This window comes from Pan troglodytes, chromosome 6 (genome assembly GCF_028858775.2).
Source record: "Pan troglodytes isolate AG18354 chromosome 6, NHGRI_mPanTro3-v2.0_pri, whole genome shotgun sequence".
NCBI lineage: Eukaryota > Metazoa > Chordata > Mammalia > Primates > Hominidae > Pan > Pan troglodytes.
Window position 1 is genome coordinate 147,786,191 of NC_072404.2, and position 26,751 is coordinate 147,812,941.

The window sequence follows — 26,751 nt, forward strand, 5'->3', positions numbered from 1 at the left end:
CTTCAGAAGGAACAGGAAGGAGAGACACTTTTCCTGACTTCGTCCATGGGGAGAAGGAAGCACAGAGATGTGAAGCTGCCTTGTCACTCGCACAGCTGAGACAGACCCAAGCCTAGCCTTCCCCCCTCCACAGGGATAACCGTTAGAACTGCCAACTCCGTCCCAATGGGCAGTGAGGAGATCTGACAGGATTACGTCATGTGCTCTGTAACTGGGAGACACATTTATGAGCTGACAACCAGAGAGGCTGGTGTCATAGAGGAAGGAGGGTTACCAAGTGCTGCCTTTTGATAATAAAGGTTTCGTCTGTCTAGGCTGCCTGTCTCCAAGCACTTTGGCCAAAAACAGAAATGCAATCACTCCCCTCCCCAAGGCGCTGGTGGGGAAGACTGCTATCATTTATGCTTTTACTCATCTCCATCAGGAGGTGTGGAAGGTGCCACAAACCTGCCTCGACTCCAGCTAGTTCCCCTTCTGACGGTGCACCCACCCATCTGTCCATTCCCCACAGCAGGCTAGCATCCATTCTAGGTGGAAACTCCACTGGAAGCCCAAACCTCAGATGTGAGCCCCAGGAGATACCAGCCTGTGCAGCAAGCCCCAGTTCTCAGTAGCATCTTTTAGAAAAAGTTCTGGTGCTTTGGCCATCATCCCGATTATGTTTGCCCATGACATGATCCGGCTGTCATGGAATAAAGAAACATGAGGGTTTTAATGCAAGGAATGTTTAGAAATAGAGAACGAAAAGAATGTGCTTGATCTCATGTTTTCACTTTAATGTATTCAGAGCTGGCAGAGAAAGGGGGACATTTAACTTCTAATTAATGAGTTGCTCCATGTGTCCAAACAACTCTCCCATCTCTTCCCTCACTGCAGATGAAAGCCCAAGTTCTCTTGGAGCTGGGTGATTCTCTGTGCAGGTTACGTTTCCCCAGACTCTGAATGGGTATCTTCCACCAATCAGATTGGGCTCTGGCACCTCGCCACCTGTTCGGGCTTCACCCTGGAATCCCTCATCAGCAGCTACTTCTGATGCATAATTGACAAGACCATAGCTGATGAAGGGTATGTTACGGGCTTGGCTCTCACCATCAAATCTATTTTCAATTGAAACTGCTTTGAATTTATTGACACCAAAGAGCCCAGAAGGCAAGAATGGGCTGTCATTGCCATTGTTACGACTGTGGCTGTTTTTGAAACCTGGGTCTTTTCAACTTATCACAAGGCTTCAGCTAGGCCCTGATTTCAACTTCTGCCACCATCTGAGCACGAGCCTTCTGAGTCCAAATTCCCTGTATATGTTGACATCATCTCAGTAAACATTGAGGAACAAAGGACATGAAGGAATGAGTGTCAGTCCGTGTGAGGGAGAAGAAAAGGCCCAGAAATTCTGGCATCCCCAGTTCAAATTCCACTCTTCACCAACTTCACCTTGCATTTCCACACCACAGACTTCCCAGGAGCTTGGTCTCTCATTCACATCGATATTTATGCTTGGAATGTGAAGGATCCCAAATTCTATGTCCAATCACATGGTCACATCCCTGAATGCTCTGACCACCCCAGACATTTCTGAAATGGCTTAGCTCCTGCCTGCCCCTCCAAACTTGACCAATGCCCTCTGCCTCCCTTCATGAAGGTCTGCCCACAGGGAGCCTTTCTCAGGCCCTCAAAGGTGCCGAGTTTGTTCTCCACTTCACAACCCCCAGGTAGGACTGTGTCCTCGACTTAGAACACTCTTCCCCTCACCTCGGCTCCTCACATTCTTTAGGTCTCAGAGCAAACATTCCAGCCTTCCATTCTGAGTAGACCCCCAAAACTTGATTATCCTCTATTTCAAAACCCTACTTATTTATTTCAAAGCCCTGATAACTGTTTATTATTTTATTTATTTGTTTGGTGTTTGGCATATCTCCCCCTCCAGACCTCAGCTCCATCTGTTGAATGAATGAATGAAGTTGCTAGATGAAATGGTATGCCTACTATGCACCAAGCATGCTTCCCATGCTGACGATACAACAGTCAAGAAGTCAGGTGCATTGCCCTCATGGAGCCGATCACCTTGCAGACAGCGACCTGCAAGAAACTGAAATCATAGGAGACTTGGGCAAAGACGAAGGGAGCAGGAAAGAGGTAGAAGGAAGGGAATAGCATCTCGTGAGCTGACAACGAAATCCTGTATAAATATCACACAAAAATCTATTAGTGTTACCAGCATAGAGGGCAATTGCTTTTTAATATAATAAGATCTTCCTTGGAGGCGATTATGAGGCAGTGATAAGGATCAGGTGACATGTTGAGGTTTGGCACAGATGGATTAATTTCTGTTTACATCTAGTTGTTGGCAGCATGGGGGAGTTCTTCGTTTTCAGGGAGGAGGTGGGAAAGAGGACCTCTGGAGAAAGCAGCCAAGACACAATTCTTGTAGGTGTTATTCCAGAGAGCTCACTGCTTGCTGTGGATCCCAGAGTGAACTGGAGAGAAAACCAGGGCCTGGAGCACCGGGGAGGGACCTCCATGCAGGACACGCTGGCCAAGCTTTGGAGGGACGACCCCTCTCCTTTCCTCCTAAACCTTGGGGTGCCATGACAGAGGTAAACTATTGCTGATGTGGAGGGATTAGTGACTAGGAAACAAAGATCTGAGGTCTTTAGAAACAAAGTCACTTGATAGATGGGGGGGGGTGGAGAGAGAAGGAAGGAGGAAAATGGAAAAGAAGGCATGCTGTTCTTATACAGTTCATTCCCAACACTGTCTCAAGCATTAACACTCTCATTACTAGATACTATTCTTCCCTGAGTGTTACACAGAGGTAAACTGAGGCCTGGGCAAGTCCAGGACAGACCCAATCGTACTGGAACAGAGTCTGCCTCCGGACTCGCTGCACAGGCACACAGCAAAGCCTGGAAGCAACTCTGAAGATTTCCTCGATGGGGTCTTTCCTTCCTTCCCTGGAGCAGCCCAGGGGTTTGCTTCACTGGCTGGGCTTCCTGTCTCCAGTAACTCCTGGAGTGAACACCAAAGTCCCCCAGCATCAAGACAGGGGCACACAACCAGGACATCTCTGACCCTGGAGCCAGGGGGCTGTTTATTCCACCATGTGGCTGCTTTTTCCACCATGTGACAGATGTCACGATTATTCTGCCACCAAAGAGGTACCCTCTGCCACTCCCCTAAAGCACCAACCCCAACAGACATGGCCTCAAACTAAACCCAACTCAGAGCAAAACACAATGGAAAACACACCTAAGCAATTCAATGGTGCCTTACAAATGGAGTTACTCCACGGTTCTGGTTGCCTGAAACTGCTGGTTTATGTGTGTGGCCCAGGCAAAATATTAGCAATGCCCTCTTTTACTTTTAAAACTCTTCCAGTTTGGAAAATAAATTCTAGGGTCTTCCTACTTGTGATGTACCTGGAAACCCATATATTATGGAATCTACATAGAGATGATGCTATTTTAGAGTATATACACCCATGACCACTATACACTCCTCACTCCCAACCCCATATCAACCATCCAGTAAACAAAACTCTCAACACCCCATTCACAACATGTAGCCATCAAGCTGTGCTCACAAAAAAAGGTATGCACTCCGCCACCAGTCATACTCTTACACTGCTAGTCACTACACAAGTCTCCCAATCATGGCAGATAGAGCTATCTCTCTTCCACTATTCAGGCCTAGACACGACTACACATATCTCATAATTTGGGGGAGCACTGGGACATATGCATCCACTTGGACATCCATCCAAATCAGCCTTCAGGGATTTTAAATGGAAAAGCCCTGGTTGCTGTAATGGCTACAACCTTGTAAGGACATGAGTCCAAGTTCATTAAGAAGCTCGGTACAGATGAACCCTGTTGCTGTTGTGATTAATAATCATAATAGACAGTCAGCTGGAGGGCTTGCCAGCTGTGCCTTCCAGGTCCTGGTTCTGGGATCCCCTCTCATCCACCAGTGAGTAATGGTTTGGTTTATTGGAAACTCTCTTTTCATTTTTTATGGCTTCAATTAAGTGATGGGGAGAATCCATCATGTAACCTTTTTGCTGCACTGCTAAAGACTTCCAGAGGGGAAAATATTTATCAAACCCCAAACCATCAGAGGAGAGACTGCGGTAAACCTAACAGGAGACTGGGGTGGCAGAGAGGTGACCGAGATGTTAGGGAGGGGAGAAAAAAATATCCACACAGAGGTTTGATGCTTGGACAAGAGCCATACTCTCTGTAAAATATCTGCTTATTTCACAAATATCAGGCTACTCCTCACCTCACATCCCATAACCACAGAAAGTACTCCACTGATTATGGGGGTGGCTAATTAATCAGCCCCTAGTCCCCAGTCATGTGGATTCCTATAGCCCAACAGGTTCAAGGTGGCAACAAGAACAGAGACACTGGCAAGAGGCGTACTTATCATGAGAGGCATAGGATGTGCTATGAGTTCCATGGAAACATGGCACCCACACGAAAACCTCCCACACACCTCATGGAACCCACAATCCCTATATTGATAAGAACGCCAAAGGATCCATTTCCTAGTTGTAACTACAAATTCTTTCCAACGCCAAGGACAACAAATCCTCTCCCAAATCAATCCATTGGAATCCACAACCTCCTATCCTTGGCCCTACACAGGCCCCTACCCTTTCCCTGACCTCTACCAGGCAGCCCTGCTGGTAAGCAGAGCTGTCTCTTATTCTGCCCTTTAAATTATTCACACCCTAATCTTGGCCACTGGCATTAATCTTTCATTTGCTATTTAGACATCTGATTCCTGGGGCAGGATTGAGAGATGTCACTTGGGAGATCAAGTTGGCCAGAGGGGAGGTCCAAAGGGAGTTGGCGGCCTGCAGAGCAACAAGGGCCTGCCTGGAATTAATGGGGTCATCGCCCTGCTCCCCATCGCCCAAAGGAGGAGGAGCCACAGCCAGAAGACACAGAAGTCTGAAGAAATGAGATTGCAGGTCTGTCTGCTTTATAAGACGTGTGTGTGTGCACGGGTATGTTCACATGTATGTGTGTGCGAGACCAGGGATATGGCCTCTCAGCTTGTGTCAGTGTAGCTGCTGTTAGGAGATTTGTATCTGCTCTGGTGCAGGGAACAGAGGTATCAGGAGAGCTGGGCAAACAGATAAGACTCAAATAAAAAAGATACACATGTGGGCCCTGGGAGACAGTATTGTCTCCATATGCTAACTAGTAATACTACAGGTTAGACAGTCAGCCTGCAAAACATAACTCTAATAGGAGATAGATGGTAGAAATACACTTCCCTTTCTCCCTCTTTCTTCTCCTCACTCTCAGCTAACCTTTATCAACACAAAGTTCCAGGGACTGTGCCAAGTGTTCTTTATTAATTATTTTCATCAATAAAGCAACCCCACAAGGTAGGACTATCAGTACCTGCATTTTACAGGTGAAGAAACTGAGGTCTGGATAGGTTAAGTAAACCGCCCAAGGTTCTGCAGCTAGTAAGTGGTCAAGGAGAATTCCAGCCAAAGAAGTTTCACTACAGATGCCAAATTTAACCAATGATTTAGGAAGAAATGAACAGATAAGTTTGATATAGACTAGAGAGCATTGGGGAAAGAATAGATTATAGCTATGCTGTCTGATAACCAGTTACTCGTGGTTCTTTAAAATTAAATTAAATTTAAATTAGGTAAAATTTAAAATCTAGTTCCATAGTCATACTAGCCACATTTCAAGTGCTCAGTAGTTCCATGTGGCTGGTGGCCACCAGAATGACTAGTGCAGATATGAATATTGCCATTTTTACTGAAAATTCACTAGGTAACACTGGTTAGAGGATAAGGCTAGATGTTGGCAAATAGAAACACTTTTCAGGATAACCAGCTGGAGGAAGGATGGCATTAACTTGTGAGTTCTTCCCATCTAGAAAGGACAAGAAAAGGGTGAAGAGCAAAGAGGAGAACCTAGGGCAGCATGACATGGATCAATTGGTTGCTGTTATTAACAAGTGAGACTTCAAGAAATGCCACAGAAGGAAGGGGCCTTGGAGATTAGCATATTCAACCTCTTTTCATACATTACAATAAGGCCAGTGACAACTGGGGAGGCCAATGGCCCAGGTCACATAGCCAGTTATGTCGAAGGCTCTTCCCATCCCACCCAGCCTGTCATTCTGGGTTTTTCCCATCATCCTCATCCTTGATCCCTTCTGAGATGTGCACAGAAAATATCAGAGTACTTAGAGGTGATTTCCAACACGTCTTCACACTATTATGACTCCTGACAGGTAAATCACTAGCTGTATTGCTGCATCTTCCTTTCTTATAATGGCACAGGGCTGTCCAAGAATGAGACATTGAACATTTGTAAAATAGCAGCAATTGAAAAGATAAATGGCAAACCTGGAGTTTGGGAAGCAGCCCAGTAGGACTCTCTTCCTATTCAGTCTCAGTAAATACTTCTTGAGTAAACCAATGGATGTTTGGCTGGATGGAAGAGTGGATGGATGACACCTAACAGTTCTTCAACCACTTTATGGACTAGTGCCCCATTCTCCCACCCCCATACTGTTCATCACAAACTCACAGTTGCTTCTCTACAAGGTACTAAAATGGAAAACATCTCAGCATGTGGAAAAATTCAACTGCATTTCAGATTCTAGTTAAAAAAAAAAAAAAGTGACTATATCCTCCCATGACTATATAAGTCCTGCAACAGAATGTTGCTGAATGCCTTCTTGTCTGCACTAGAAATTCACACTCTCTTAAGCTAAGTGTATGCCCACTCTACAGGGACTCCCGCTTCCCCCTGGCCTCAAAGATCATTACCTACCTCTTTGCGTGAGGCCAATCCATCCTCTTGACAGCTCATTTACCACGGACCAGGGCTGTGGGGGAGCCTCTGACAGCCAGAGATGAAATGGCAGAAAAGGCTCCTTGTCTGGACATTCTTGGGCATCTCCGACCTGCCACATAATTGTCACCATGGCCAAGTGTGATCCCTGTGTCATGGGGCCTGCGCTTAGGATTGGGGCTGCCTCCTCTGCTTCTTCCTAGACCCTTGCTTCATGGTTGTTCCCTCAAACTACATATTCAGTGACTTAAATGACGCAATTGTTTTGAGACTCAGTGAAAAATCTCAGGATATAGACTTTGTCCAGTAGATAAGGAATGAGGTAATGCTTTAGTTCACAAATTCCTTGAGGGCAGAGATTTTATTTCTGTATCTTTTAAATCTGAATTCCCAGTGTACAGAAAAATGCCTTGCACAAAATAAATAAGCAATACAATAGATTAATGAATGAATGTATATATGTGTGTGAGGGAGAGAGAGAAGGAGAGAGAGAAAAAGACTGAAAAGGAGAGAGAGAGAAAAAGGGGGAGAGGTGGGGGAGGAGGGGAGAGGGAGAGACAGAGGGAGAGAGAAGGAGCAGGAGATCAACAAATGCCCAATCTGTTACTCTGGTTTCTGCCTGGGCTGCTGTTATTTCATCCCAGGAAAGCTGGTTTACTCTTTGGTCCTTGGGTCTCTGTTCTCTTTCTCTCTGGGCCCCCTATCTACCTCCTTAGTTTTGTGGGGAAATTGCTTTCTTTGCAACCACCTGGTGCTCTAAAGACTCTCTTCTTAGGTCACTTTGGTTTATTTGGACAAAACACTTCTAATTCATTATTCCTCCTGTGGAAGACTTTTTGAGTTTATTTAGAACTAGCATTCTGGGCACTGAGTCTTAATGACCATCCACAGACAAGCACCTAGCCAACCAACCCCAGCTCTTTGCTGAGTCCTTCTAGACTCTTCTGCAGCTCTGGCACAAGCACTGCCCTTCTTGTTGCTGCTGTATGTTTTATCTTATTTTTTAAAAGAATGATTACACCCCTTTTCCAGGCTCTAAAGTGACCTGAACTCAGGAAAGGTTCTCCTCTCCATCCATCAAAGTTCATTCATCCCTCCCCCAAGTTTCTCCATGATTTCTACTCCAGTCCCTCAGACTCCAGTGGCAAATTCACCTCAAATTTTTAGAGTTGTGATTGCTCCTGTTTTCCACCATAATATCAGGATTGAAACTTTCTGCTGAACATAGTTCCTTGGCCTCCCAAAACTTTCCAGATCAAGATGGATCCAACCCAGCTTAGCTCTCAAGTCCTAGAATCCCCTGCTCAGACAAAGCATATCACATCCTAATGCTCTGTGTGGAGGGATGCCTATTGTTAATGTCTTTGAGAACATGAAGCTTGGCTAAGAACTGGTTCACAAACTCACTGCTTGAAATTCAACAGGCATCCTGGGCACTGCCTGGAGAAAGGAAGAGGAAAGCAGGGAGCTCTGCTCAGATTCCATCTCTAAGACCAAGGCAGAGGCTTTGTAGAAATCAGTGGTTTTCCTTCCATTGCAAAGGGGGCAACTGGCAGTGACGAGCAGAAGGGTGGAGCAGGGGGTGTGGGAAGAAGAACAAAGAGTAAGCAGGAGGGGAAGAAGTGAGATGCAGAGGGTGTAACCATGCTCCCATCCTCTACAGATTCTTCCCCTTCACTTCCTCCAGGCCTGGATTCACTTTCTTTTTTAATGGCTGGGGCCAGTGATTTGTTCCCATCGATCACTATTGATGTTTTTCAATTGTATCCGTGACACTTTTGGCAATATGTTTGTAAACACAGAGCCTTCTGGGATCTCACTTCTTGTCACCACATACAGGCACCGTCTCCTTGTCACTGAGTATTAGCTGTCAGTCAAAGGGTTGGGAAGGGAGCTCTGCGTCCTTGGTCCTGGGACTTGCTTCTTTTTGTCTTTCTGCCTGGAAGTGAACATTCCTCATTCATTCCCAGAGGGAAAATGGAAACCTTCCTCTTTAAGTGGGAGAAAATTGGGCGAGAACAAGGAAAGGGTTCTACCTGGGGCCAGGCATCGTGTCCTGGGCAGAGGAAACCACAGTTCTTCCGGGGAGAAAAATGCAGCAGAGAATCTTGTACCCACCAGTTTAGCTTGGATCTGGGCTGCAGGAGCAGAGAACTGCTCCCTTGACCACAGGTAGCTGAGCAGCCTGCATCCAAATTTCATCCCAGATAACTGGGTGAACAACTAGAAATTTCCTGGGTTCACCTAGACAAGGAGCTTTCCAACTTTTTTGATCAAGACCCATAAGTAAGATAAATAATTCAGCTCATGACTGAGAATACACATACATACTTAATTGAAATAAAAGTTAAAGGAAATAAGAAAATATTTAAGGAGAAACACAGCCTTACAACAAGTGATACACTCTGATAGTTTCTGTCCATTCTTCTATTTTTCTTTTTTGAATTCTGGTCATGTTCCATTAAGTTGATTCATGACTGCCTGCTGTGACCCACAGTTTGAAAAAATACTGGACTAGACCAAGGGTCAGCAAACTTTTCTGTAAAGGCCAGATAAGGAATATTCTCAGCTTTGCAGGCCATATGGTCTCTGTCACAACCACTCAACATTTCCGTTGAAGCATGACAGCTGCCACAGACAATACATAAACAAATGAATGTGGCTGTGTTCCAACACAACTTTACTTATGTACAGTAAAATTCAAACTTCATGTCACTTTCATGGGCTATGACATAGCCTTCTTTTTTTTTTTAAATCATTAAATACGGGAAAAAAATCCTTAGCTTATGGGCTGTACAAAATCAGAGGTGATCTGGATTTGGCCTGGGAGCCAGTTTGTCACCCTCTAGACCACACCACATCAACCAATGCTTGCAGCATGTTGCCAGTCCTTCTCTTCAAGGCTTCTGGCATCTACAAATAGGTGGGAGTGAGGGGATCCCCACCAACCTCTTCCACACCTGCCCACAAGTCAAGGTCAAGTCCACATTGTTCCTGTGCCTCTGTATTAGAGCATGAATTCTAATGTATTTAATTGATGGTCTCTGTTCCCCTGAACTGTGTCCTCCAAGAGGATGCACTTCTTGTATCACACATTTCTCACTCTGCCTTGAAATGTCTCTTTGCTTGTCTACCCATGGGACTGTGATCCAGTAGATTCCTGAGCTGCTGGTCCAGGGGACAGCAAGAGAGCCTCTGCCCTTTCTAATACTTTTCTTGGCTCATGCATAGAATCTATGGCTGGGCTCATCCTCTGGTGCTCCTTGGTACCTAGCCTCAGGCTCCAGCCTCCACAGCCTCCTCAGCTAACTAAAGCCACAGGGCTCCCACCTGCCCCACAGGTGCCTCTGCACAATAAAAAGTTCTTTGCCTTTAAGCACCTGAATAGGAAGAAGAACACTCAGTTCTTTTCAAATTTACATTTTAACAATTTTTTTAAGTGTAGAGTTAAGTGGTGTTAAGAACATTCCCATTGTTGTGCAACCATCACCACTGATATGGTTTGGCTGTGTCCCCACTCAAATCTCATCTTGAATTCCCATGTTTTGTGGGAGGGACCCAGTGCGAGGTAATTGCATCATGGGGGCAAGTCTTTCCTCTGCTGTTCTCGTGACAGTGAATGAGTCTCACGAGATCTGATGGTTTTAAAAACAGGAGTTTCCCTGCATGCACTCTCTTCTCTTCTCTTGTCTGCCACCATGTGAGATGTGCCTTTCACCTTCCTTCCACCATGATTTTGAGGTCTCCCCAGCCATGTGGAACTGTAAGTCCAATAAACCTCTTTTGTAAATTGCCCAGTCTCAGGTATGTCTTTATCAGCAGTGTGAAAATGGACTAATACAACTGCCATCCATCTTCAGAACTTTTTCATCTTCCCAAACTGAAACTCTGTCCCTGCTAAACGCTATGATCCTATTCCCCTGTCCCCCAGCTCTTGGCAACTACCATTTTACTTTCTGTCTTTATGAATTTGACTACTCCAGGTACTTTATGTAGGTGGAATCATACAGCATTTGTCCTTTTGTGTCTGGCTTATTTCACTTAAACCTCATGTTTTCGAGGTTCATCTACATTGTAGCATGTGTCAGAATGTCCTTCTTTTTAAAGGCTAAATAAGAGAACACTCACTTTTAAAAGGTGGGTCCCAAATTGCCCTAGAATGTAAGAGGAGTTTTAACATATGACATTGACAACAAACTCTCTTCATCTCTTCCCCAACAATACCAAGGATGGATCTCACTCCATCTTCTTATCATCACTCTGCCCCTAGAAAATTCCCCCGTTCTGCTCACCCTCTCTGTCTTCTCTACTATGGTGTCAGGGCAACCGAGTGGGCTTTATTTATGGCTGACATCCCTGAATTTAAATCTTAGCTGCTTCTTTACTTTATTGCTAAAGTTTTTTTTACCACAGCTTCAGTTACAAAACAAAAATAACTACCTTCTATATAATGACTGTTGTGAAGAAGAAATAAGATGAAAGATACAAAATATCAAACACAAAACTTACAACTTAGTGCTCAAAATGGTAATTATTATTATTATCCCAATTAATAATGTTTTCCAGGGTCACAGTCTGGTCCTAGTATCCCAAATGAACCCTAGAGATCCCCAAGAGCATCCCAGAACCTCTTTTTTGAGACACCAATTTAGTTACCAAGAGTATCGCAGTGGGAACCCCAGCTTAGAACTGAGATGTCAAATACATCACTGCTTCGCTGCAACCCTGGGCAAGCCAATGTCTTTCTGTATTCTTCACCCTCCTTGGCTGTGAAATAGATCAAATGATGCTTCTAAAATTCTCCCAACAATGAGGTAATGTCTTCAAAGTGCCCTGAGCCTTTCACAGGGAAGTCGTTGTCAAATAGACACCTGTAGTCACAGAAAAACGGTTATACTCTGGGAATGATTTGCTCAGTTGGTTACCGAATGGTCTGAGTCTATGCCTTATGCAAGCCCCACCCTAGGAGCTGGAAAACAAGGGTGAACATGTGAGCCCAGCACCCTCCTCCACCCTGTATGGCTCTGCATGGATGGGATGCAAAGAATCTGACTTCCTGCAGAACAATGGGTGCCTTACTCAGACGGAACTGATCTCTCACCTCAGAGAGCAAGAGGGGAGAAGATGAACATCTATTTGGGATCTACTGTGTCCTTCCAGATTTTCTACAGCCACAACGGCATTTAATTCTTCCCATGTATGTGCACACACAGAGAAGCACAGAAGGATATGCAACTTACCCAAAGTCACACAGCTGGTGCATCATTAAAGCTGAGATCAAAAGTATGGCTGCCGACCTCCAAAATCCATGAATGTGCCACCCTTCCAAGCAGCCATGCTAATAGGGGCCATCCTAATTGTCCAGCAGTAATTCATCCAGAGACAGATTCGTGTTGGCCATATCTAATGGCCTGGCTCTCGGTCCCCTTCTGTCTCCTTTATGACTCAAGCTAATTCACGATGTGCTTAGTCAGATGTCCAGTTGCCAGTTTATTGTCTATTAGGTTTGCAGAGGGAAGGGAAGTAACATTTGCTGAGCACTTTCCAAGGCCCAGGCCCTGTTCCAGGAGCTCCTGGCCATACATAATCTCTCTTAATCCTCATAATATCCCTATAAAGGGGGTATTATTACCCCACTGGGAAGAGGATCATAAAGATTAAGTAACTCTGGATAACCCCAGAAGATGGACAAACGTGCTGGCCTAGCACCTCGGGAAACCTCTGAAGGCGAGATCTGCCAAGCAAAGCCTCCCACAGCTGAGGGAGTCAGGCTTCTCCACCTCATCAGAGGCAGAGAGTCAAGGGAGAGCAGAATGGATGGTGTGGCAGGTTCTGATTAAGAACATTCATCATCCCTGCCCCGCTAGCCCCTTGGGGTGGCATGGAATTCGTTACACGACTCCTGAACTGTGTTCATCCTCTCCAGCCTCCTCCTGTGCGAACACCATGGAATTAGCCAGGAGGGGTAGCAAAGAAATCAGATCTGCCCTGCGGAGGCTCTGCATTCCCAGCACTGTGCTGGGTACTTTGCATTGCTCATCTTTCACTTTTACATCAATCAGATTTAGTCCATATTTCTATTTTGCACAATTCATGTTATTATTTCATTTAACTTTTCCCAACCTGCCAAAGCTTACGTAGTGAAGGGACGCTCCCAGGTCCACTCAGCTGGGAAGTGGAAAGCTAGGATCTAGGCCCTGTTCTGTCCTCCCTCAGGGCTCCAAAGAATCTGTCACACTGCAGCAGAGAGAATGAAGGGGTTTCCCTCTTCCCATTTTGCTGATGGATAAACTGAGTCTGAGAGCACTTCAGGGAAGTTGCAGAGAGCTGCAGAGATTTGGGGCCAGAATATCAGTCACATGTATGTCCATCCAGTTTTTCTAGAGATGGTCATGAAGCCAAAGAGGGGAAGTGACATCCTTAATAAAAGCTCATTTCAGCAAACAAGCTGAGGAATCTGTTTAATTGATCATCACTCCTCCCTTCCACAACAGCACAGGGTTTTAAATGGGACTGGGCTCCCTGTCTGGAATTCTACTCCTCCCTGAAATGATCCGATAACAACAGAGCTGATTGTGACTGGTCCTCCCTCCCTTTCTCTCTCCTGCAGAATGTTTTTCTTCATCCCTGTTTTGTGTCTTCGTAATTGCGTTACTCACATAGCAACACATGGGGATGGCCACACTACAGCCACCACCATCGGGGCCACAAGGAGAAAGCAACAGCATTCTAGGAGAACGCACCACTCCCCATCAGGCCCCCTTGAACCAGGCGGGGCTGCATGGAGGTCAATGCCTCCCAGGGCTGCCCTCCCCTCTGGATCAGCTCCCAGAACATGCCCTTTGCCTCTAAACACGAGCAGGGGTCACCTGAGGCCCTTGATTCTAGCCCCACTTTAGCTTTCCCACAGAGAAGGCTGAGACGTTGAAAGGCATGAGCCCACGCCTCCTCCTCGCCAGGGTCTCAGTGACTCCCCAGCCCCAGGAAGAGGAGCAGGGAGCCCCTCACCCAACATCAGGCCCATGTCTTGGAAACGCAGGGGTTGTGGATTCACATGCTGGTGCTGCTGGGCTGCGCCCCGCTCCCTGGCCTGGGTTTTGCTCCATCTCTGAGCAACTTTTGGAAAAGAGGCAGATCTAGGAAATCCATACCAAGTCCCAATATACTCTATGACTGAAGGGGCTGAGGAGGGAGCTCAGCTGGAGAGCCCTGGCCCAGGCCCACAAGAGAGTAGAGGGGGCACTGCTCCTTGTGGACGTCCAACCAGGCTGATGTCATCTTCATCCTTCTGTAGGGACCAAAATCTTGGTGGAACCCCCACCCTTCCTGGCAAGTCAGGAGGTCAGTAGAACCCCCCAGGCCAGCATTCCTTTCCCAGCCTCATTCCTGCCCAGGGCTCCCTGTGACCTGCCCCTCCCCCATGTGAGGACACTATACACCCAGGATACTGTCCCCTTTCCATTCCATTTGTAATTGTCCCTGGCAGAAACAGCCTCCCTCAAATGGTGAATTCTCACATAAATGTTTGGGGTGATGCATATCCCAGTTACCCAGATCTGATGGTTACACATTACATACATGTACCAAAACATCACATTATATAATCAATAACAATTTTATACATAAATAAATAGGAAAAAAAGGAGGTTCTGCTAGCGTGTGGTTTGGCAGCTGTCAAATCTTGTGCTAGAGCCGAGTCCTGACCATGGTGTGCCCTCCATGCATCGTCCAGCTCACCCATCCTCCCAGGAAGGCCACCCCTCTGCTGGGTGTCAGCATCATGGCACCTGGGTGGGTGAGCCACTCACTGCCCCGCCCTACCCCAGCTGCCCTCTCTAGCCCCACTGTGCCACGTCCCCTTGGCAAGGCCACTGTCTGGAACACAGAAAACCATTCCTGGACCCTCCGCACTGCCAAGTCTGCAAAAGAGCAGGCGCCTAGCCTCTCTCCTTGGAGGCTCAGGCCGTGTCAATCTCTTCTATGTCTCCCTAGTGCCAAGATAATAAGGGGGAAAGTTTTTTTCTCCTCCTTCCAGAGTGCAGACCAATTAGCATTTTTAAAATTACCATTGGAGAAATACACCTAATTAGCCACTTTAAAGGAAAGCTTTAAAAAAAAAAGTCATAAATTTCTAACTGGCCACAGCTTGGAGACACTTTTAAAGCTAATTGTGTGTTTCTGGCACTGACAGGGGAATTGGTGAAAGTAAGAAACCGATTTTATGACCTTGGTGGGAAAGGGGAGGGGAAGGCTGAATGATGTCCTTAGGCCAAGAAAGGGTTAATGTCTGTCTCCCGGAACCCCAGGCCCCTCCTGGCTCCTCCTCCCCTTCCTCACCCTCCCTCATCAGATCCCCACCTCTCCCCACTTTGAGCCCTGCCTTACCCCAGTCAGGGGTACCTGCCTTAGAAGAGGCAGACAGGCAGGCAGACAGGCAGGCAGGCAGACAGGGCCACACACTCAGCCAGAAAATCATACAAGGAGGAAGAAAAGGGCAGAGGACAAAGAGAGAGGAGAAGGACAGGGGAAACAGAGAAGAAAGAAACATTTGAGGAAACTGAGAGAAAGGAACCAAAGCCAAATTCCAGAAGGCTGTTTCTCATTTGTGCTTCCTATTAAACTCTCCATCGAGGTGGGGGCGGGAGCTGGGGGCTCTGGCCTGCTCTTGAACATGGTGCCTCCCTCAGACAGTTCCAGTGGAGGCAGACAGGGGCTTCTGCAGCCCTCGGGCCTCCTGCCCAGGCTCCCTGACCCTGCTCAGTGGCCCCAACTCCCTGTCCCTGAAACTGAGAAAACTCTTCATAAAGTGCAGGCACAGGACTCTGGGGTGCCTCATTTAGGAGGAAGGCGGCACAGGGCAGTTTCTGGTTGCTCCCAGCCTCTGCCACTGCTGTGGATTCATTCCTGCCTCAGAAAAGGGGAAAGAGGGCCTCTCCCAGGGGGAGATCAGTGTACAACTGGGGGAGTGTCAAGAAGTGCGGCCAAGCAAGAGAAGATGCCCAGAGCAACTGCACAGGGCCTCCATCATCCTGCAGAGCCCACCGCCATGGCTCATCAGCCCTTCGATGGCCCCCGGTGATGACCCAGTAGAGCGGCTAAGGTGATGGGGGCGGGGGTCCTCTCCCTCAGGAACACCCCTCCACTGGCTGGGTTGCCGGGCAGGAGTTAGGGTAGGAACAGGACAGTATAGATGTATTGTCTCCACCTCTGTCTGAGGCACACAGTGTGACCAGTGCTGTCATGTCTGCCCAACCCTAGCTCAGTGTCATGGCCACCTGACACTAGGTGTGGCCTCCCTGTTGGTTGAAGGGGCAGCAGCAGGTGTTTGCATTCTATACATGGAAACTTAGAGGCCCAGAAACACTGAGGCAAATTTGCTCTAGTAGCAGATTTAGTACCATCTAAAGTCCTGGGAGGCACATTCTTCATTCACTGAGACCCTCCTTTCTATAGCTTAAGTGAGAGTCTGGAGAAATTACAGACAGTTTCAAAACATATAGTCTTCTGGAAAGCCCAGAACATGCATTCTCAATGGGTGCAAGAGTGCTCCCCAGAGGGTGAAAATTAGAGGGCAAAAGAAAAAAAAATCTTAGACATAATGATTTGTGGCCCTCCAAAGGTCAACATTACTCAATAAATTCACATGTCGTCTCATTAAAGATAATTTAAATTAAATTTAACTTGTCTCTAAGGGGGAAAAGGTGATTTTTAAAAAGCTGAGAAATGCTGACCTAGGGCAGTAGTCCCTAGAGTCCCACAGGCCAGAGCTGGATCCACTCACCTGTACCCCCTTGGGACCAAGCTCAGCATATGAAACAAGAAATGGGGCCCAGGAGGGGATTCTTCCCCAGAACTAGTCAGTGACTCCTACTGAAGACACTCACAAACTTTAAAAGTGGTGGGAGACTTGAGCAACCTAGCAGGGCAACTGGGTAAGACACTGCAATGCTGTCTCTTCTGCCAGGGCAGAGGGAAGAGCTTCTGGGAGACAAAAGACCTTGGGGCCTCTTCCTGCTCCTCACCCCAGACCTCAAAGCCTTCAGAGAAATGGCGCACTGGACGTCTGAGCTCCAGGAGGTTGACTGAGGGCAGGATTGGAGTGCAGGGCTGGAAGGATTCATGACCTTAAAAACAGCCAGGGGAGCTGGGGTGCTCCAAGTAGAAGACTAGGGTCCACAGCGCCCCATCAAAGCCCCTCACACTCTTCCTTTTTTCCTCCCCTCTCTGGTTCCAGAGGCTGGGAAAGAGGGAAGAGAAATAACTACACAGCAGAATGGACAGGCCCCCACCCACACAGTCATAAACTCATGGGTGACACTTGTGGGGGCCCTCACCTCCACCCCTAAAAGAATTGAACCTGGGCTAGCTCCTCTAAGCGAGTAGTACAGCTTTCAGCCTAACAAGTATCCATCTTTACTGGCAGCTTCAGGGGCTGGTGGAAAGAGCTCTGGGGTCAGACCCGCTGGGCTTTGCACACCAGCAAGTCATGGTCTGACTGTCCCTGTGATCTTGGAGAGTCTGGTTCTTGGGAAGGGGCTCTGACTTACCCTATTCTTCTGCCCGATGCCTTCTCTAGAACCCATCATGCACTATGTGCTTCATACATGCTTGCAGAATCCAATGTGATCCTTCCTTTGCAAATGTTTTTGCAAAAGGAAAATGGAAGTGACCATCTCCCCGCCTCAGGGGGTTGTTGGGAATGTTAAAGAGATGGTGTGGACATGCAGGGAGAACCTGTGCATAACAGGCAAGGTGGGCATCCCCTCCACATCCCCTCTCCTCTGCCCTTGCTAGAAAACCCATATGCTTCTGCAAAGCAGGTGAGACGAGGCATGGGGGAGGGGAGGACATCGGCACAGACAGGGAAACCAAGGGACACTGCAGGAAAGCCTCCAGGTGACATGGGAGGCCCCATGTACCCCAAGTGCCCTGCATGAGCTGCCTTCTGCCTGCCCCCAGCAGAGAACCATGCAGTGAAGGGACAAATTCCTAATAGCGGGGACGTCCCAGGAGGGTCCCTTTCCTGGGGCTCTGGCCCAAAGAGCCAGCACCTTTGATGCTTTCCCAAAGATCTCATAGCAGGGACCCCATTCTACCCACTCAGGCTGAAATCAGTGGGAAGTCCCTATGCTCTCCCCATCTGGCTCTCCCTAGCTTTCTGGGGGTGATGGATGGCTCAAGAGTTGCAATTTTTGTTCTGTTAAGAAAGCACAAACAATCCGATGCCAGGAGGCGAGGACCTTGATCCCTGTTGGCGCCTGGTGCAATCCCCAGGGAGCTCTACCAGCGTCAGCAGAGAAAGGGAAAACAGCTGGGTCTCTAGGGCCCGAGAGCAGGCGGGAGATTTATTATTTTGGGGTGATTAAACCGAAGCTTCCAACACCTCAGTGAGTGTTTCCTTCTTGCTACCCCTGCTACTCAGACACAGGAACCATATGGGGCAGCCTGGCTCCCGGTGGTCCCCTCTGTCCCGGTCCTTGAGACCACTGCCAAGACACTGCCTCCATCAGACGGCCAAGCTCTGGCCAGCCGCCAGGTCCTCGCCTACCTCCCACTCCATTCCCTGTCTGCAATTGTTTCCAATCAGTTTAGGAAACAGCTCTGAGAACAATTAGAAAAGATAACGAGGAAGAATTACATAATTACAGTTCTCCTAGATCTCAGGCACTTCAGGGGAAAAGAAAAAGGCTGAACTGAGTCCAAACAGGGACCAATGTGAGGAAAAGATGGTACTTCTGGAAAGCTTTCGGGGTGCAAGGGCTTAGACCCTGAAGGAGAGTGGGAAGGACAAAGGCACTCCTATGTCTGCCTGCTGGTCAGCTGGGGGCTGCCTCCAGCTCAGGGCCTCAAAGGACGGCTCAGAAAGTCCTCATGCAATGCAGACCCCTCTGTGGAATAGCCATGTAGACTACAGAACCACGTCCCCCTTCAAGATCATGCAGCCCAAACTTCTCATTGTCAAGATGAGAAAGACCAAGAGAGAAAAGGTCTTGCCCCAAGCCAACAGAACTCAGGACTCCAAGCCCCAGGCCAACACTTTGTCCATGTGCAGGCTCCTTAACTTCTGTCTTTGGTCCCTGGGTTACAATTCACTGGTCCCACCCACTGGACAGCTGGGAAATTCTACCTTCTTGACCAAAATGGATGGGTATAGGAAGAACTTTGCCCTCTAGAGTAAAGATGGGCAAACTTTTCCCAGGAAGGGTCAGATAAGAAATAGTTTAAGTTTTATGGGCCATGCAATCTCTGTAGCAACAACTCAACTTTGCCATCACACCATGAAAGCAGGCACAGACAATATATAAACAGGTAAGCATGGCTGTGTTCTAGCAAAACTGTATTTGCAGACACTGTAACTTGAATTTCATATTATTTTCACATGCCATGATATATTGTTCTTTTGATTTTTTTCAACCATTTCAAAACATAAAAATCATTCTTCACTTGTGAGCTATAAAAACAAGTGGCAAACAAGATCGAGTCCATGGGTTGGAGTTTGCCAACTGTTGCTCTAGGATGTTGCTAGAAGACTTTGTGCTTCTCTGATTATTCCACACCCAGAGTTTAACCATTCCTTGACTCCATAAACCCAGCATGGTATTTAGAACAAGGCTTGATGGTCAGTCTTTTCTAGGTCACATTGCCGTGGTAGGCCAGGCTATTACCAACTATCCAAACCCTCAGGAAATCATCCTACGAGGTTTACTCAAGACACCTCTGATGTCTGTGAGAACCCAGTCCCCAGGAGCAGGGTGGGCAGCTGGATGACAGCTTTCCCTAGATGGGCAAACAATCCCTCCCCAGAAGAATATGGAAGAGGAATTGTGTCTCAATCTGCCCCTCTCTATGCAGAGGGTATTTGTGGCATATAAGGTAATAAGAGACCAACATCCTGAGTTTCTATGCAGCACAACCTAACTTACCACTGTCTTCTCCTACTGCCTCTCCGTTTAGCAACAGGGAGTACCAAGTATCTTCATTCATTCAAAACCAGCATATTGAGTGAATGCCTATTCTGGCATCATGCCAGAGGAAAATCAGGCACAGGGTATCAGACACATACAGACACCAAGTCTCTTTGCGGTTAGTACCCTGACAGCAGGGACATTACTCCTCTTCTGCACCCAGCACCCAGCACCGCATGAGGCACACAGGAGAAGCTCAGGAAATGCTGAGTGAATTAGTAAATCAATGTGCAAGATGGAAATGGTTAAGTAGCACAAGGCAGATCAAATCCTATGCAAGCAGAGAGGAGGGAGAATTAGGTCCAGCTGAGGAAGCCAAGAAAGGGCCAATGACAGAGGGGGCAGTTGAGCTAAGCCTGACAAGATGAGTCAGATTAGGGTATGCACAGTTGGGGCACAGAGAAAGAGGAGAGAAAAATTCCAGCCAGAAAGAACAACTAGCAAGGCATGATGGTGTCTATAAGAACATGCATAGCTGAGGTTGCAGTCTTCATGCCTCTTGAGGAGTAATAGCTTGAGTGCTAACAACCCAGAGTTAAGCTGTTTCTAGATTGTTGAGGGCCAAGAAAGTCAGGCAAAAGAGTTTAAACATCCGTAGGTGGTGGGAGGCATTGAATCTTCTGAGCAAAGATGGTTGGGTGGCAATGAGATTAGGAAAGTGAACATGGTGGCAGAGTACATAAGGACTGGATAAGCAAGGAGTCTCTTTAAAGAAACCCTAAACTAGGACAGGAGCAGCAGCCTCGGCCACACCGCTGGGTGAAGCGGAAGAGTGGCTGTGGGCCAGTGGGAGGAGGTGGGACTTGTAAAGTGATTCGTGGTTATGAGTGTAGACCCGGGAATCAGATAAACTGGGCTCAAGTCCAACTCCAGCACTTACTCCCTGTAAATGATCAGTCCTTTCTGGAACCCAGTTTCCCCATCTGTAAAACCGAGGCAATAAAATGGAGTCATCATCTCACAGGGTCCATGTGAAGCTGAGATGTGGTTAAACATGTGAAGTGCTTACCCTCGTGCCCTGCATGGAGCAGATTCTCAATAGAAATTTGCTAATCTTGGTCAAATTCTGTCCATTGGCCAGGAGTCCCAGTCAGGCCAGAGAAGCTTGTTTTTGCCAGAGAGGTGGAAGGGTAGCTGACCACAGTCCACAATCACTCCCCACCTCCCCTCTCCCCCTCCCAATCCTGGGTGGTAAGGCACACACCACATCCTCAGGAAGCTGACATACACCCTCCTCGTCACTCCTCAGCCAGCTAGTGAAAACCAACAACCAGAAATGTGCAGTCCCATGTGGGGACCTTTGTCAGGCAAGTCAATGTGCTCAACAGAAAACTCATAGCCCCAACACTGTGAGAGGGAAGGAGGAAGGGAGGGGGAAGACGTGACTCAGAAGTTAAATGCCTTCTTTCTTAGAACACAGGAGTGTCACAGCATTCAAGCCAAGACCTCTGACCTGCAAGACATCTGACCTGCAAGAGGGCTCACTTTTGGGAACCCTCATGCTCACGATTTAGGCCTCTGACCTGCTAGGAACATGATCAGCATCTTGGCAGAGAGAGCACAGGCCCTGCATCCAGGCAGCCATGAGCTCTGGTCTTGGCCTCAGCGCTCCCTGGCCATGTGACTACGTAAATAAGGACATTGGTTAAATAAGGGTACGTGAGATAATGTGTGTTCAGCACAGACCGTAGCCCAGTGCTACAGAGGAATCTGGAATTTGGAGACACGGTTGCTCACACCTGAGACGAGGATAGGACCTCGCCTCTCATAATCAATGCCTGCCTGAGACCTTGGTTTCTGCTTAGGTGGAAGTGGTTTTAACCAGGCTCAGAGCCTCCTCATACTGCCTACTGGTGGCCTCTGTCATGAGCTCTCCCCCACACCTTTTTAGATGGCTCCTCTGTCTTCCTTTGCGTGGAGGTTCTGTGTTTCTCCACAATAGTAGTCTCTTCTCTTCCCTGGTCCAATTACAGCCCACCCTCCTCACTCCAAGAAGCTGGGTATCCCATCCCTGCAACTAACGGGGTACCAGAACTGGTGACGGACGACTCACCAGTCACTCGTGGCATTCCCTAAGAAGCCTTTAGTTAGTCCTCTCTGCAACTCCCTTCGAATCCCATTTATGAGTGACCAGTCTCCCAAAAGCAAGAATGCCAGTCCAAGAAAGCAGGAATGGGGATTTGAGAAAAAGAAGAAAATAAATGTGTTTCTGTGCTCAGGGAAGCTCTCCACACAACACAGCTCAAGTTCCTACTCCTGCATTGCCATCTGGTTGCTACTGGCAACCAGGCAATCATATTTTTCTAGTCCCAGATATAATCATCATAATCAATATAGGGTATTTATCCCACTCCTTGGTTCCAAGGAACTCAAAGATTTTCACATCTATTATTCTTCCTTCACTAACGTGAGGGAGAGAAGGGGAGGAGGTCTGCTTGTTGATGGGGTGTGGGGAAGGACTATTTCACAGATGGAAAAACTGAGGGAATGGGTAAGAAGGAGGCTGTGGGAACGTCTCTTAAGAAAACAGTATTGTTAAAAGCAGTTTGCATTTGGATAGTGCGTTCACTTTTGAATAAAAGTGAAAAAAATCTCATCTAATTTTTACAACATCCCTCTAAAGTAGGTTCATTTATCGTATAGACAAAGCCCCCAAAAGTAAAGGATCTTTCCAGAAACACACCACTAGAAATGACATTGCCTAAACTCCTAGGCCTTTCGAGTCCCTTTTAGCATTTTTTTCCCGCAGCATCTCTGCAAACAAGTACAGTACATTGTTGGAGCTATCATGTCTCTTGTATGCATTACCACCCCACCACTGTAAGTGTTTCTCATTATACTTACATTGTGCATTACAGTGGCTCTTACACATAGGAGGTTTCTGTCTAGTTCCGGTTGATACACACACCAAATGGGCAACAGGGCCAACAAAAATGACTAGACTAAAGCACTTGACTGCGTTGGAAAACTTAGGAGCCATATTTAATTTCCTAAATTCTATAAATGTTCCTTTACTACAGTAAAACTTGGGGGGAAAAATCAATATTTTTGACTCTGAGATCACTCACCGCTTCGGACAACTCTGTGATGTTACCTTTTCCTACAGCCACTGGTTTGATGTCACCTTTTGTCACAGTAACAAAGCAATACCAAAAACATGCTTTGGGGGTCCCTGAAGTGGACAGGAAGCCTTCTACCCTACATACCCAGCAAAGGCTTCAGTGCCACCCTTGCTCATTAGTGCCAAACACAGGCGGCTGGAGGTAAAAAGACACTCAATGAAACACAACTGCAAGAGAAAACATGTGGCCACGGCCACAGCAGAACTGTTCTAAGATAGGGCGTCTTTCTGAGGTTTGTGCTCAGTATTCATTTCCCTTTGGAGACAGCAGAAACACCACTGAAAGGAAGAGAGTAGCTGGCTTGTGCATGAAGCTTTCTCTCTGTTCTCAGAAAAGAGAACCAGCTGGACACCATCTTATCTTTTATCATTTCCTACTTAGAGAGCTGCACAATTTACCCCTTAGAAGGAGAGGCCCCAAACAGAAGACCTGACCTGTGATACCTGTGATATCCGCGACCTCCTGAGCAAGGAGATAAAAGGACTCAGGTCCGCCCTGACTTCCTAACCTCATCTGGCACCTCTTCGGATTCTAGAAAGAATCACCATATTGGAAAATTCCCTCCATACCCTCATTCCATTCAGTTGAGTAGGCAGAGGAGGGAAATTAGAAACAAAAGTGCCTGACATGCTACCAGGCTAAGGATTCACAGAAGGAAAAGTTGATGATCCCAGTCCCTAGAGATGGATGAACCAGTGTCAGCCCATCAATGAAAGCATGTTCAGCACCTACTAGGTGCCATTACTATGCAACTATTCCAAGCTGGGTCTTGAAACCAGGCTGGTCTGCCCACCACTGCGCAGCCTTGCCTGACTCCAAGGACGCTTCCCGCCTTTGGTTGCCCTTCCTTTCCGTTCCTATTTCCTCAGTTTCTGACACTTTGCTTTTGTCTCTCCTTCTCTCTCCCCAGTGCCCTCACTGGCATCAGATTTGGCACTCCGGTGCTGGCTTTCCAAGCTCTCTTTTGGCCACAGTGTGCACCCAGCTCCTGGTTCCATGGTTTTCTGGCCACCATAGTGTACCCACATTGCTGTCCCTGGGGCCCAGCTCACCTTATCCATCTTGGTTGGCATCTCTGCCATGCCTGTCCCAGCTGCCCAGGGTGGGAGGCAAGGAGGGCAGAGAGGTAGGTGAACACTCTGTGCATGCTATCCTGTCTCTCCCCGATGTTTAGCAAAATTCAGACTTAGAAGTTCAGATTCCCTCAAGACACAAACCAGTCTGTGGCTTTTCTTAAGTCATGCTGTTTCAAGTCTATCTTAAAGTAGATTCCTGACTACAACTATTGCTTTCTTTGTATAATACTTGCTTCTTTCCAAGGAGCTTGCCATCTGCTATCTCTTTTTAGCCACATAACATCTTTGGGATGAAACGTAGTCAGATGAAAGAACATGAACCCCATCTTGCCTCATTTGGGGACACCAAGGCACACAGCCCATGAATGATGTTATCCTAAGTGTGGAACAGTGAGCTCCACTTTGCTCTGACCACCTTCAGCTGCATAAGCTGGCACAGCCTTGACAGGTACAGATGTAGAGAGTTAGAGGATTAGTCTCTTGTGTGGATGAAACACTAGCCTTGTCAGGGATTTACCAAAGTCCCCACTCTAATTTTTCACCCAGGATGAGGAACCCAAGTCCAGAGGCTCAACACCTCTTTCCAGGTCTCTGCTCTGGGGCCACCCTGGGAAGAGACAGGGCTGAGATCCAAGTTCCCAGTCTGTTCCATCTCTCCCCAGCCCTTCTTTATGCATAAAGGACACTTGTTGGGGCGTCAGTCTGCGCTTCTGGCATCTGGACACATCAGCCTATATCTCTAGGACTCGAGCAGGAAGTATGTTTGCCTCGCCTTGGGCTTCCTGGCCACACAGACCCATTTAGAATGGTGGCATCATGGAGCCGGCTGAGATCTGCAGTCTTCAGTGTCAGCTGCGGGTCCACAAACTCCTACTGAACATGTACCCATAGCCCCAGGGGAAAAAACAAGGGAGGAAAGAAAATAACCAAGGTGGGGAGGGGGGAGAGATTCTGGAATCTAGACAACATCAAGGGCCCTGTTTCCATGACAACCACTACTTAATACAGTTGCTCAGACTGCAGCCTGTTCTAATCGGCCCCGTGGATGGAGCCTGCAGACCCAGAAATGGCCTCCAGCCATGGGGCTCCCAAGCAGCCTGGAGGACCACCACCATCCTCCGACCACCCCAATCTCCTACAAAGAGAACAGAGGGCAAAGGAGGGGTGAGGCTCGCAGGGGAGGTGAGAAAGAACAATGAGGAGTGTTGAAGAAAGTGGAAAGTGAAAGGAAGGAGTCAGAGATACAGGCGGACATCCGGGGGGTTGTCTGTGGATGTTTGCTGGGGCCACCTGTGTTCGGCGACACTTGTCTTTGTGTTGGTGAGCCTGTGAGCACCCATGAGACGCATGACAGGCTGTAGCCAGCGTGTGAGTGTGACCATCCACAGCACGTCCACTGAGCCCATCTCCCTTCCCCTTCCTACACATTGGAGTACCCGCTTCCTCTCTTCTCTCTTCCCCTACAAAGCTGTAAGATTTGTAGTCCAAGGATAACCCCTGTGAGGCAAAGGCCAGGGTCAGCAGCCAGCCAGTAGGTACCAGCAGCTTCCAACAATTTCTCAGCAAATTGTTGGGATAGAAAGAACAATTGTACTAATATTCTCTAAATTAGAGGTTTCTGGCTTAGGGACAACCCCCAACCCCGCTCCTCACAGACTTCTCCAGTTCCCAGAAAATGATGGGTGACTTCTAGGTTTTCTTCCAATCCACATATGAGACCTCAGAGGCTGGCAACTTGTCAAACTCACCTGCTGGGTCAGGTGTCAGCCTGGAGACTCTGTCCCTGGAAAGCCACACATCTCCCTGCATACTCCAGGCTGCACTCTCCTTCTTCCTGTATTCATCTGGCAATCACCCAAACACGCTGCAAATCAGATGACATATGACATGTTGCACACTCCGTCCAACTCTGAAGGGAGTCCGTCTATGGGGACAATGGGTCTGGTTTATATTTTAAGCAGCTAGAGTGAAAAACGGGGAGTGATGAGGTAAGGCCATGGCAACGAACACCATGCCACTATCCAGGATAATTACTTCGCCCAGCCATCCTGGAGCCAGGCGGCGGAAGCCTTGCCCCATAGATTATGAGCAATGAGACAGGGCCAGCCAGCTTAGGAATTCCCTTCCTCCACCTGCACCTTCACTGCAAATGGAAACACAGCAGAAGGAACCAATGCAGTGGGAGATCCCAATCAAAGCAAGATGACCTGTCCCTCAATTTCCAATCGTTGGAGAAATGTAAAGAAAAGTCCCTATGCATACCCCTCCTCCAAGCTGCTACATGGAAAATCAGAGCTCTGAATTTCGGTGATGGCTGCTGAGCCAAGAGACAAGGAAGACCCAAAATCAGCACAGGACAGAGATAGTGAAAAGGTCAGTGAGCGAGAGAGAGGAAAGGAGAAGCTGAAAGATGTTTGCCGCAAGCTAGGAATGACCTATTAAAATCCCCAGCCACTCCCTCAAGCTGGGATGCGGTCCCTGTTAGTGGCTTCACAGCTGCTATACCCCACTCAATGCAGGCTGCTTCAGGGCTCCAGGACACTTGTACTATTGGCCAGCTCAGATGCCACCCCTGCAGGAGCATGTGGAACCATCTGACTTGGATATGACTGGGCTTTCCTGCTGCAATGCCCTACAGATGCTCCATCGCCATATACACATGCCTTGCTCAGGGATCATGCCCATGTTGACCTTGGCCCCAAAACACGGATGGGAAGGAGCATGCCCAGGGAGCAGCCTTATATTTTCTTTT

At 47.7% G+C, this 26,751-nt stretch overlaps 1 protein-coding gene and 2 long non-coding RNA genes across 5 annotated transcripts in view; 1 reads left to right on the forward strand and 2 right to left on the reverse strand.

The window, feature by feature from the left end:
- The window catches only part of PLXNA4 (plexin A4), a 451,572-nt gene that overhangs the window by 286,453 nt on the left and 138,368 nt on the right, over positions 1-26,751 (reverse strand). The gene's annotated exons all lie outside the window — the stretch shown is intronic.
- LOC129135442 (uncharacterized) overlaps positions 1-26,751 on the reverse strand; it is a 51,390-nt gene that overhangs the window by 1,856 nt on the left and 22,783 nt on the right. For both annotated transcript variants that reach the window (XR_010158995.1, XR_008536266.2), the window contains exon 2: positions 1-25,863. This is a non-coding gene — a long non-coding RNA (uncharacterized LOC129135442). The remainder of the gene's footprint in view (positions 25,864-26,751) is intronic.
- Positions 25,006-26,751, forward strand: part of LOC107975952 (uncharacterized) — a 5,415-nt gene continuing 3,669 nt past the window's right edge. Inside the window, exon 1 of the long non-coding RNA XR_001719513.4 lies at positions 25,006-25,181. This is a non-coding gene — a long non-coding RNA (uncharacterized LOC107975952). The remainder of the gene's footprint in view (positions 25,182-26,751) is intronic.